The sequence below is a fragment of the Schistocerca americana genome, chromosome 5 (genome assembly GCF_021461395.2).
Source record: "Schistocerca americana isolate TAMUIC-IGC-003095 chromosome 5, iqSchAmer2.1, whole genome shotgun sequence".
In the NCBI taxonomy this organism is placed as follows: domain Eukaryota; kingdom Metazoa; phylum Arthropoda; class Insecta; order Orthoptera; family Acrididae; genus Schistocerca; species Schistocerca americana.
In genome coordinates this window covers 128,947,913-128,961,738 of record NC_060123.1, presented here as the reverse complement: position 1 = coordinate 128,961,738, position 13,826 = coordinate 128,947,913, and the positions used below count along the sequence as shown (strand labels likewise).

Below are 13,826 nucleotides of genomic sequence, written 5' to 3'. Positions count from 1 at the left end.
CTATAGCTTCAACTGCTTCAATGTTCTGTGGAGTCACAACTCGTTGTACCTGACATGGACGAGGAGCATCTTCCACTGAAGTCACACCATTAGCGAACTTCCTACTCCATTCGTAGACTTGCTGCTGTGACAAACATGCATCATCGTACTGAACCTTCATTCATAAATGAATTTCAATAGGTTTCACACCTTCACTACGCAAAAACTTCCCGGGTGCAAGTCGCAAGTGGGGCGGACGTTTTTATACTGATACTGCGACGGTGTATGTGCATCTGCACTATGCTGCCACCTACAGGCCATTCTGCACGCTGTTTGTAGCAGGTTTACCAACTTACAGGATAACGGCGCGAAATTTCGATTTGTTGTTACAAATTTAAGGTTTTCATATACACTGCCGAAAACAAATTAGTGCACCTGCAAAGACAACGTCGATTTTGATCCGATGACGGCATACGCCATCTGGGGGATAGTAGATTTACTGATAATGGTTTCAACGTCGTCCGCCAACAGATAGCGAAGTGGCATAGCTACGTGAACGCCATCCATATGTACTTTTTTTTCTCTTTATTGTGATTTTAAAACCTGTACAACAGGTAGGCTGGCAGCAGCATTCTACGCTGCTCTTCAGCCGTAGAACAGACAGTGACAAAAAAAACATAAGGAATACACATAATTGACATAATGGTGGGTAATAAAACAGTAGACACAGAAATAAACCACGGAGCCGTTCACACTCGACGACAATCCACACTACAAACTGTTGACACGACGCACAAACACTGATGATTTCGATGGCACATGTGAACGGTGAACACTAGACACAAAACACGACGGCACACACGAGAAACGGATGGCGATTATCTGCGGCGCGCGAATGTCCACGTAACGTGTGCGAGTCCGGTGACCTGCCAAGAGGGGAAGAGGGGTGAGGGGGAGGGAGAGGGAGAGCAAAGATGCCAATGGCAGAGGAGATGGGAGGAGGAGTGGAGGGACAGGGGTAGGGGAAGCCCAGGGGAGGAGTGGGGAGAAAGGGTGGAGGGAGGGAAGAGGGAGAGAAGGGAGAGAGGGTGCCCAAAGGAACAAACACAGGAAAAGGAAGGGAGGATCAAAGTTGGTAGGAGGTGTAGATGGAGGGGAGGGGGAGCTGGCGGAAGCCACCTTGGGAGAGGGTATGGAGAGTGGAGAGATGGAGAGCAGGTGGGACATGGAAGTACAGGCATGGCAGCGGACGGGGGCGGGAGAGGATGGGAGAGATCAGCGGGTCAGGAGGATCGAGTTTACAGGAGGTGTAGGAGATCCATATCCGTTTGAGGAAAAGGAGGAGGTGGGGGAAGGGAATTAGGTCATACAGGATCTGCATGGGGGAGGGGAGACAGATGTGATACGCGAGGCGAAAAGCATGGCGTTCTAGGATCTGAAGGGATTTGTAAAAGGTAGGAGGAGCGGAGATCTAGGCAGGGTGGGTGTAGCAAAGGATAGGGCGAATGAGGGATTTGTAGGTATGGAGGATGGTAGAGGGGTCCAGAAAGGAGTCCAGAAAGGAGTTTGATCCGTATGTACCCTTTAATAGGAAATGCTCACAGCCAGAAGGGTCAGTTTGATGCAAATGTCTGACGCAAGCAGGCAACCATGCCACAGGGACACACTCGTGTTTCCTACAACCAACTAAGCGAGTTTGAATGATATCGGACTGTGGCTTCGCTTCGCAAACTGCCACACAAGCGGTACATGCTGCGGTAGTTGTGCAACGATACTGGTATCAGTGGTCAGGTGAACATTCTCACACCTGTAGACAAGGTTCTGGACGTCCACCCAGCACAGACGCCCACCAGGATCGTCGGATTGTGTGGGCAGCAATGTCAGATGGTACAGCTACCATAGCTCAGGTAAGAGGGCGTATGAGCCCAGACGTGTAACACGAACTGTTGTGAACTAGTTATTAGTGGTGGCACTACGGATACGCACATCTCTAGTCCGTCTTCTGCTCACACCACAGCACCGACATGCACGGCTCGACTGATGCCTTCAGAGGATCACTCAGAAGATGGAATAGAGCGTCGTGGTCTTCAGCAATTAAAGGAGATTCTGCCTCCACGAAGGTGATAGTCGCTTGCACGCACAACGTAGACCTGGAGAGTGCTGTGTTGTAAAGTGCATTCGTCCAAGACACACTCGCCCCACCTCAGGCATTACGGTTAGAGATGCGGTAAGCTACAACTCTCGTTCACCTTTCGTGTTTCTGGAGGGGACGCTAACCAGCACTTCGTACGTGCAGAAGATTGTTATATCTTGTAAGCTTATTAGTCCGTCGCTGACATAGAAGACTGCAAACCTTCTTTCCATTCCGTCTGGGCAAGCTGTGCAGTGACTAGAATACATGTAAAGCTTACTAGGAGAGGGTAAATGCTAGCTACAATGAAGTCGATAATTCGATCGAAATATTGGCATTTTAATTTGATATTCCCCACAACTGACAAAATTAACAAAAAAAAGTGAATCTCTTTGTTCACCCACACACTCCTGAGAATGGCTCATTAACAATTTGCAATTATGCGCCCCTATTACAGGCAACTGCGTTGATAAATACTCGGCACCTCGCAAGGATAACTTCTAGATCGAGAATATTAGGTAAGTTGTTGGAAGTGGTTTGGCGTTGGTGAAAATCTCGCTTCTGAGAACACAAAGAGATCTAACCTCAGAACTCTGCACGGTCACACGCGTTGGTCCAATGCTGCGATACAGACCGTATATCTCCCTTCGAAGAGGATGGCCTAGACGCCGTCTCCAACTCCGTACCGCTCGATGGCTGAAGGCGAAGTCCGCCTCCACAATTCTCTCGCCTCCCACGCGTACGAAAACGCCGCGGAAGAATACTCAGTTTCGGCCAATATCGAACGCTCTATCATCGCCGAAATCCCTCCACTGAGATCTGCCCAATGATCGAGTAGGTCATAACGCCCCTAGGCAAACGAAATTCCCGTCTTCGCCACGTGTTGCCCAGCACAGGTGGCTCCGGATGCCGGGCTATCCCCAAAAGCGCCGTATTTTCCCGCGTTTCCGGTGACCGCTACCTGCCGTCCACGGCGGCCCGGCGAGCTACGGCCATCTGTAGACTTTACATTGCACAATCCTCAACTTCCGATACTTTTCATCAACGCTTTAAGTTCGTGGCTCAATCACGCAGACATGCAGGGAATACTGCTCGAGAGTGCCTCATATTTATCATAATTCAACTAAGTCATGATCTGATGCCCTGGCCAGTCTCTTTACAATTAATACTAATGTTTGTAGCCTAACGTGTAAGTGCCCATGTCTTGGCACCTTACAGTCTGTTCTTTTGCCGTTCTTGCAACAGGAAAGTTGTTCCAACAGGATAATGCTCAGTTCACCAACACACTGTCCGTGAAACTCAACGTGCTCTACAAGACGTGCAACAATTTCCCTGCTGGACTTGTCTCCAGTCGAGCACGTAATAGTAGTGGTAGTAGTAGCATTATTCATCCGTAGATCTCTTTTTACAAGGATATAGGACATGTCAAAGTATTTACAAATTTAGATCAACTTAAAATAAGCTAATTCGTATACACATACATTTACACACTTCTAGTTAGAGACAATCGTTAGATTTACTCCTGGTATACCATACTTTTTTTTACAAATAACTTACTAAATAATTTAATGCCACATTGTTCATTCATATCTCACTATCAGTCACTGCGCACACTATACATACATTGTTTCATAACACTTGACTCACTAAAAACACACACACACACACACACACACACACACACACACACACACAAGTGACCTCTGGTCCATTTTCTGTACCGCAACTTCCCATTTACTATCCTGAAAAATTGAGTCAGCATCCCTCCATAATGAGTGAGATGTTGAGCTCAGAAAGAGGAAGAGATGTTAGTATTGTGCCATGCATAGCTTGGGGGTAAGTATTTATAGAAAGGAAAAAAAGAAACATAAAATGAATGTGTTATGTGGAACGTTCACTATTTTATAATCATTATTATTATTATTTATTTGTATAACATTTTTATCAAACCCCTACTCTGTTTTAGCTAAGTAATCCTTCAGTGTACACAATGTATGCATAACAAGTACTTTTTAGCTGCCTTTTTAAATAAGTGTATTTTTGCAATTTCTTTAATCTCAATTTATTGTACAGTTTTATTCCTTGGTATAAAATGCTGTTTTGAGTTTTATGTTTATTTTTTCTTGGTAAATGTAAGTTCAGTCTATCTCTTGTTGCATGGTCATCGACAGTGCTGTTTGTGCACTAGTTACCAATGTTATTTTTGATGTGTACAACTGACTGATAAAAGGAATTCACATGGGGCAGTTAAAATCCCCAGTATTCTGAACAGATCTTTACAATGAGCTCGACTGGTATTTTTGGTGTCGGATATGATGGGTTGAGAAGTGACTCGTCGACCAACAACTCTTACAGAACTACATGAACAGCTGAGCAGGCGTGCCATAACGCATCCCAGGATAGTATTTGCCATCTGTGCGATCCACCTGATGCCAGAGTCAGCGGCTGCACTGCCGCCCGTGAAGGCTACACCACGCACCCATATGGGTGTTTCAGCGTCGGTCGATACCTGATCCTGCAGAACCGCTTGTGCTGTTTGTTGATCTGTAAATCAAATCATTTTATGTACTCCATATGCACTGTTGCAACAGTAAATCTTGACTGAATTGTAAACCTCTAAAAAAGTGTACTAATTTTTTTCCAGCAGTGTGTTTATTTTTCCTCTATGGAGCTGCTTTCTGGTCCTACTCATCTGCCTAGTGATCTTCGTAGGCTTTTAATTGCCTAGCTACGATATTACCTTTCCTTCTCGCTCTGCAGTGACTGCGGATACAGTAGCAAGCACTCCGTCTTCAGGCCACAAGTGGCCCACCGGGACCATTCGACCGCCGTGTCATCCTCAACTGAGGATGCGGATAGGAGGGGCGTGTGGCCAGTACACCTCTCTCCCAGTCGTTACGATGGTTTTCTTTGACCAGAGCCGCTACTATTCGGTCGAGTAGCTCCTCAATTAGCATCACGAGGCTAAGTGCACCCCGAAAAATGGCAACAGCGCATGTCGGCCCGGCTGGTCACCCATCCAAGTGCTGGCCACGCCCGACAGCGCTTAACTTAGGTGATCTGACGGGAACCGGTGTATCCACTGCGGCAAGACTGTTGCCGGATACAGTACTGACACCAGAAAAATCCTGAAAACAAAACCCAGTGTCGCTATACAACTTCCTACTATAGGTTTCTTTCAGATGCCTTGCCTGAAAACTGCAGTTTCTCTGTCAGAGCAGCTCTGTCTGATAATTGTATCAACACACATTTTTTGTAATAACTAGATCATATTATTGAATTAATAACTTCATGTTCACTATCACCAAGTACCCTACACTCTTTGATTTAAAAGTGAAACAACAGAATTGTTCATTCCAAATAATAGTCTTTCAGAGTTCTCGAACTGTGACTCTTACACCACATGGAAAGATGACTATTAGTTGCCATCGATATAGTTCAATCAAGAAACTTCCTCACCCTAAGTGGAGATCATCAATCAACCATCACTCTATAATTCAGTTACTCAGAAATGAAACGCTTCATTTGTATCATTTAACGTGTTTAGTATTACAAAAGACAGCCAATAAGAACGCATTGACGCCATCATTCTAATTTCAAAGTGCCCTGCAAATCAACACCGAAATTCATCATAGCGTAACACGTCCAAGACAGAGCGCAGAGGGGCGTGGAGACAGCGCCGCTTCACAACCAACACTCCTCTTCTCATGATCCTTAGAAGCACATTTCGTGCACCTGCATAGACGGCGTTTAAGTCACCCTGCTCCGAACAACGTGTGACCGCAACTGTCTCTAACAGTCCTATCCCTACCGACACATATTACTGATCCTAAATTCCCATTTGGACTTTTCAATGATCAGATAAGTTTTTACTGAAAGAGGATGTTTTGTGGTGTAAAGTCCAGTAAAATTATTATCTTATCTAATAGGATAAAACAAATATAACTTATTTTAAAACATGGCGCAAAGGAGTGCATGTTCTAAGATATCCCTTCAGATGTAGATTGTGGCTAAAAGGTTGGAGTTACAATGGTCAGATGGCATACCACGATCTTAACTTGTGACTCTACAACATACGAAAACTTAGAACTGCCTTTTCAAATCAAAATGTAGATTTCACCAAACACTGTGTATCGCCAATTTTACTGGATTTATGAATTTCAAACTACATACACAGAGGAGCAAAGCTGTGAAAGTGTTTCTTACATCAGATTACACGTTTTTGCCAACTTTTAACTTTCTGTCTCACTTTCTTGAGAGTAAAAAAAAAATCAAAAAATTTGTAATAACTTCTAATATCCTTACTTCACTTTCTTCATTTATAGTCAAACGTTGTTTCTCTTCATCTACCATAACTTAATGATACACAAGTTATAAAACAAACGGTTCCTACTAATTTCAAGTGAGTGCACGAAAATTGTAACATTGTACAGTTGCACTAGGCATGGGCAGCATTCCTGTCGTAATCAAAACAGTCCGAGGTGCTGACTGAATGCAGAGAGCCATATAAATGTCAGAGATTAGACACAGAAGGCCATACTAGTGCCGCCACAAGTATTTCAAAGACTTATAAAATTACAGAAGACTTTATCTTCTACGTGAATGATGACAAGCACAGTCAAAGGTCAAATTTTACCCAAAATCGTTACAGCATAAACTTTCAGTTTCGAAATGTAAGATTAAAGTCACACCGAAAACACATAGATTATCATTTCAGTACACAAGACATACATCAAACGTAGGTTACAACTTCAGTTTAGATCTTTTCTACATCTACAACATGTAGGTTACAATTTGAGGACATTACATTTACAACTGTAGGACGCTACTTTCTGTTCATTTATTTATCTGTTAAAACAATTTAATTCGCCTCCTGTTACGTACATACATGCTGAATACCTCTGCCTTCTCGAGAATGACTCCACACTACTGTGCTCATGTTCTCATTGAGTATGAATCATTTGTCATCTTGTGGTGACAATGCCAATTTACACTGCTTTACAATGGAAAATGCATATAACTTGCATCGAATTAGATAGCGAACAGTAGATTTATCAACATCATCTAATACGCATTCTCAGAAATCGTCAGTGCTTAATTCCTTTCCTGATGAGTGTGTCACACAATTTGATCTAACCATTATGCGTTGTATTTCATTTTAGTGACAGTACATTTTTAACCCTCAGTCCCATGAATTTTGTCATGGTGTCCACCAAAAATTCATCTTTCATTAAACTCACTCTCCTTTTATTGACACATGAAATATTATGAAAGTTATTATCGGGGTAGCCTGAAGTGTCAGAAAATCTACACACATCATTTTTAATAACATTATAAATATTAAGTTATCTACGCCCATGTAACACATGTTAACATATTACATTTACAGAAATCTACAAGAAGCATTTTACAAATATTTACAAAGGCCATTCTTAATTCTATGGGTTTGTCAAAAACAATGTTAAGTTTATTTAATACAATACCAACAAAATTTTTCTTAAATACGATACTGTGTTTCAAATTTGGTATTGCAATCAGAGCAGAAGCTCAGTATCTCCCTTTCAAACTTGCTACTAACTTCACATCACTTAGTTTTTGCACATTATCCACAGTTTTGCCAAAAACACCATTATTAATTTGTTTGAAAAAGTCTTTTTGGAAACTTTTTTGCATTCGTGCATTCCTCAGTATTAATATCGATGTATATTTTCATGCAGTTAATTTGATGGAATGATAATATCTGGCGAATTTTGTTTAGAATAAGATTATTTTTTAGATATTTCTTTAAAGGTCTGTAGTGAATCACAGAGTTTATTTATCATATAATGTATAAATCAGCTTCTTTGGGACTCACAGCCTGTTGATGCCAAGTGATGGTACCATTCTCTCTGGGCATAATGGCAGATCTGAGTAATGTCACTATTTCCCTCTTACTCAAGTTGTAAGCCCAGCAGTAACTTGTCTGGATAAATATATGACCAAAATCAGTTTGTTACAATTTTACTGTAACTTGGAACAATTTGTTACAATTTTTATTGTAACATGAGGTAATTTGTTACAATTTTTGTTTTAGCATGGGGCAATTTGCTACAATTTTATTTGATAGGATATAAAATAGTGACATATGGGGCTTAAAATTGTTGTGTATTTAGTATCTATGCAAAGAGCTTTCAAAAACAGTTTCAGCATGTGCTGGCAGGCCAAACTATCTCCACAGTCCATATCTTTAAATGCAAGGGTTAGCTTTGACAGCATTATACTGACAGAAGGTTTTCTTTTTCTAGGTAAGCATTTGGAAGAAGAAGTGCCCTGCAAATGCTTTGTAGGTAAGAGGAGACACTGTACTAAACATTTTATTTGACGCTTTGTATTCCAGTTAATACCATTAACAGATTAGATGGTATCTTTGTCCTTTCGGAATTAAGGCAGCATTTGTAGGCCTATAAGGATTTAAACATTATGTATATAGTTTTGTGCTACAACAAGCAGCTGCTACTCTCATAGATGGCAAGCAAGTTATCACCAAGGTTCTCTGGCTATAGTACAGGATCCAGCATTCAGTAACCTGCTAGAGAAAACCCAGAAGACGAACTCTTGGGTAACATGTAATCACCACCAACAGCAGTGGGAGATTGATGAAGTGTAGTTACATACTGGAAGAAACATGTTGTGGGAGCTGTGTAGATATGTAAATTACATTATGGTAATGGGTGATGAGAAAGTAAAATGGTGATCATCTCCATTAGGTGTGGATCTTATGAAAATAGTTATCATGTAATCTCATAATTGCCTATCACTCAAAAAACTGAAGAAATCATTGACTACTCCTTGGAGATCAAGGTTTGGCAGTGAGTAATGGAAGAGAGACGATGAGATTGTATTTGGAGGATAAAACTTCCCCATAAAGTATCTGTTTTATATTTGTTTTCCTTCAACTCCTGTGAACTATAACTTACAAAATTGAATCTAAACACCATGGGGTAATTTTTTTTTACAGGCAGTTTCGTAGTTGACATGCACACCCACAAACACACACACACACATACACACACACACACACACACACACACACACACACCACACACACACACACACACACACACACACACACACACACACACACACACACTGTTTGGTTCACAGTAAAGTTTTAAGACTCAGTAGCTGACTTATACTGTCAAGTTATGGGACATGCATTATATGATTACAAGTATCTGGATGCCCATTAGTGGATATTAATATGAGATGTGTTCATCTTTCATCTTTATAACATTCTTAAACCTGCTGGGAATGCTTTTAATGAAATGTCTGAACAAGTGTGGAAGAATGGCTGTTCATTATTCCTCAAGAGTCAAAACCAGAGAGGGTAGTGATTTTGGATGGTGGGATCCAGAGCAAAACCAATGGTCGAACTCATCCCAGAGGTGATTCATTGGGTTCAGGTTAGGATTCGGGGCAGGCTAGCTTACATAAGGATGTCATTGTCCATAAGCCATTCCTTCACAGATGCTGTTTGATGACATAGTGCATTGTCATACTGATATGAACAGTCATTATCTCTAAACTGCTCCTCTGTTGTATGTAGTACAAAATGCTGTAAAATGTGTTTATATCCTAAGGACAAATAGATCCAATATCGGTATCATAACACATGATGGTGGACAACATTCTCCAATGTTATAGCGTTAATCTCCACTCCAAATCACTCATTTCCTATCATTCACTGTCCAGTGATGTTTCACTTCACACCATCTCAAGCACTCCTTACCACCGGCCCCACTGAGCTCTACTGATTGAACCATACTGCTGTTACTGCTTCTCTACTGACAGCACAACACTCCCTGCCTACTGTAATACCGATGGGTTCAACTATCACAATATCTAATGATCATTTTTTCTTTGCATAGGAGGGTGTGTGAATACTTCTCATATGATAGTGTACACTGTCAGATTCTGCTACTGGAAAAATATATGATATCTGGTCATATACAACAACTATCAGTTTATGGTATACTCGAATGTATGTAAACCGACTGTCTACAATTTTCAGTACAGTGTGAAATTCGTAGATGTTAAAATTGTTATACTAATGAATAAGCTGCCTGGTGTATTGAAGGAGCTCCATGTAGACTATTATTATTGTATGGATCTGGACCTGGATATAATGCTAGATTTAGCTGGTGATGTCTGACTGCCTAACAATAATTCTGTGTGTAAGAAGACTAGTAAGAACTTGGTAAAATTTAATTTTTGGTGTAACATGGATCGTTTTGTTAGTATATTGCTCTAATATAGGGCAGTTTGCTACAATATTGTTTTTTGATTACTGTGGCTGTGAACACTATCGGAAATTCTAAAAGAACCTTTCGTAAAAATCTATTTTAATGCACAATATTCGATGATTTCGACCCATAACTGATTGATTTTGAAACAAAATTTGTTGATATTGGTACAAAATTTACTGATTTCGAAACAAAAATTCCAACTCATCTTTGGCCCTACGCTATACTTATTTTCCTTATTATTTCAAACGTATGTTCGATATCCTCTCGAAAATCCTACTCTTTTGACAAACATACGTGATGTAGACTGTCCCCATAGATATATGAATACCATGTTGAAATGTGTATTAAAATATCTCTTTATGATAATCTACATATGTCTTATGGATAGTGACATATAAAAGTGGGTGACAGCGGGTAGTTGAAATTACAGTAGTCCTAATGTAATACTTATATGAACTATCTCTGAAGGGTTAAATTAAGTCAGGAGCAACAAGAAAGCTTTAATCATGACCAGATTTTGGAAAAAAAACGTGGTTTTATGTTATGTCACACATCGTACTTGGATGTTAACAAATTACACGGTGTTACTTTCTTTCATACTCAGTGAGAATGATTTTGAACGTATGATTCTTGTCTCTTAATAATTTTCCGCTATCAAGTTCCGTCGTACACTGTTACAGAATGCGGAGGAAATTTTTACGGTCGTACGTTTATTAAAGGATAGATATGTGGTGTCATCTACCTCTTACATAAATGTTTCTGTAAATCAGTGCCATATTACTAATGTGATAATTTCAAGGGTTCCTGACATAGCCGGCCGGGGGTGGCCGAGCGGTTCTAGGCGCTACAGTCTGGAACCGCGCGACCGCTACAGTCGCAGGTTCGAATCCTGCCTCGGCATGGACGTGTGTGATGTTCTTAGGTTAGTTACGTTTAAGTAGTTCTAAGTTCTAGGGGACTGATGACCTCAGAAGTTAAGTGCCATAGTGCTCAGAGCCATTTGAACCAATCCTGACATATGGGTGTAGGCATCACGAATTCCAGAGGCACATAAATAGAGATGTTATGTTACGGAGGGTTTGTGTGGTAATGGGATTGGATATTTTCCACGGTATACATCCTGTTCTGTTGAGTTATTTTGACAGATGTTTCTAATAGCTTGTTTAAAATTCCTAATCTTTGTTTGCTCATTTGTTTTCTGTGATTCCCTTTAGGAATTGGCAACCATGTAAACTTTATGTTTTTGTTTTGGTGACCTATCTCCATTTCTGTTTCATTTACCGTATGTCCATCTACCATGTGTATAAATCAGGGTGCTATAAACAAAATGAGAATTGTGTATGATGGCAACATGTAGATGTCATGATGGCTGCCATAGGTTCGCTGACGATCATAACGCTATTTCAGCTTTCTCCGTTGCCTCACCGTGTCTGCCGGCTATGGTTATAGACACAGGCGGTTTTCTCAATATGTGTAGCTTTGTCAACGTTTTCGTGTATGTTATTACACTGTTATGGGCTTTTAGAGAGCCTATAGACATGCTGAGAAAGTGGGAATCAGGTGTTGGTCAGTGTTTTCAAGGGAAATATTTGAAACTTCAAGATTCCAATGTAATCACCGCTGTTGTATCAAGTGTTGAACTACACAGGTACTATCGCTATTATCTCTGTTTCGATTTATCTTTCGAAACCGAAATCATTAGGAGTAGCCGTGCCTCACTTTAATGTCGCTTTAACTAAAACATGTGATGTGCAAATTCTCTCACTAGAGTGAAATAATGCAGTTAAATGTTTTATATGTCAAAACTGTTCGTTCATATTGCATGTAAACGTATACTTCTGCACAACTGGGATTGGAACATACAGAGTATTGTTCTTGTCGCTACCTGAATTAAGGAATTCGATCACTTCTGTGCAAGATAATACATTTACACATAAGTGAAATACATATCTCAATTACAAAAATAAAAAAAATCGAGAGCAAAACTGTACTAGCAAATAGGAGGTTATGTTTCAGGGCCAGATAATAGATTAAATACATAGAAATAGTACTCGTTAAAGCTAAACAAGCATGCAGTGTTTCACAGGAATATTTGGGGAAAAATGTTTCTGTTCCAGAAACATCACTGCTTTGGTCTGTTTTTTGGTGTTACAGAAGGCTAAACTCTAGTTCACCGTGAAACAGTCGCCAACGTGAAGATGCAAACACAAAAGGGGAGATAAAAGTGATTTACTTATAATGATGACAATCTTTATTGATAACAATGTCAGCATAAAACGGAAGGCGTGAAATAAATTTTGACTTAAAGCAAACTGGGTAGCAGTTAGATACAGTTAGATAAGACTTATTAAACCGCTAATGGTCCACAATCATTTCCGCTATAAGCGTGCCTTTTCACTAACTCATTAACTACCGACTTTCCTTTTCGGAGCTTTTGGTGCAGTGTGTTTTGAAAGCAGTCGGCGGTCCGCCGCAGCAGGTTTTCTTGCTGTGTGTGGTGACGCCGGCCGTGTGGTTTATCGACAGGCGGGGGGTGGTGAGGGGGTGGGGCGCCTGTCGAGGGTCAATTAAAGCGACGGTGGCGGTGGCGGCGGCGGCGGCGGCGGCGGCGGCGGAGACGGCGGTGGCGGTGGTGGCTGCGGGGGCGGCGGGGGTGGCTATCGAGCGCTCCGACACCTCCCACTGGGCGTCGATACCGGGGGGCCGAACTGCCACGGCCGATCCTCCTGTGGCGACGCACAACTGCCTCCACATCGCGCAGGTATTTGGTGTCCGGCAAGAGTCACAAAGCATCTCGTGCAAAAGGTCCCCAAGCTTAAGCATAGGAATTAACTTTATAGTAATACAAGGCGTGTATTTTAAGTAAGTACCGTTTTGAAATTAAAAAAAGACGTGCTAAGATATCTCAATAATTTTATTTTTACATGAAAGCCTGTACCTTAATCTACGCACTGACGCCATTACAGTGTGATTCTTCCTTGTTTACGTTGTGTACTGAGTGTTTAAGATGCCTCTGATAATCGTGAGTCCCGCCGACTGTGAAGTACGGGCTGTTATTAGATTTCTTACTGCTAAAGCCCTAATAGCGATCGATATTCATCGTGAGATCTGTGCAGCTTACGGAGAAAACATTATGAGTGATGGAATGGTAAGAAAGTGGGTGAGAGCATTAAAAGATGGCCACACAAATGTGCATGGTGAACAACGGAGTGGGCGTCCTTCAGTCGTTAGTGAAAGTTTGGTGCAGGAAGTGGACAATAAGGTGAGAAAAAAGACGCTTTACAATTTCCTCCTTGCGGGATGACTTTCCTAATGTTTCTCGTAGTGTTTTGTATGGCATTGTGACCGAGCACTTGAATTACCGAAAATTGTGAGCACATTGGGTACCGAAAATGTTGACGGATGTGCACAAAACCAAACGCTTAGACAGT

The 13,826-nt window shown here is 41.3% G+C and overlaps 1 pseudogene; it reads right to left on the bottom strand.

Moving 5' to 3' along the window:
• Window positions 1-5,093: 5,093 nt before the first annotated feature.
• LOC124617122 lies at window positions 5,094-5,211 on the bottom strand (annotated as a pseudogene).
• Window positions 5,212-13,826: the final 8,615 nt, after the last annotated feature.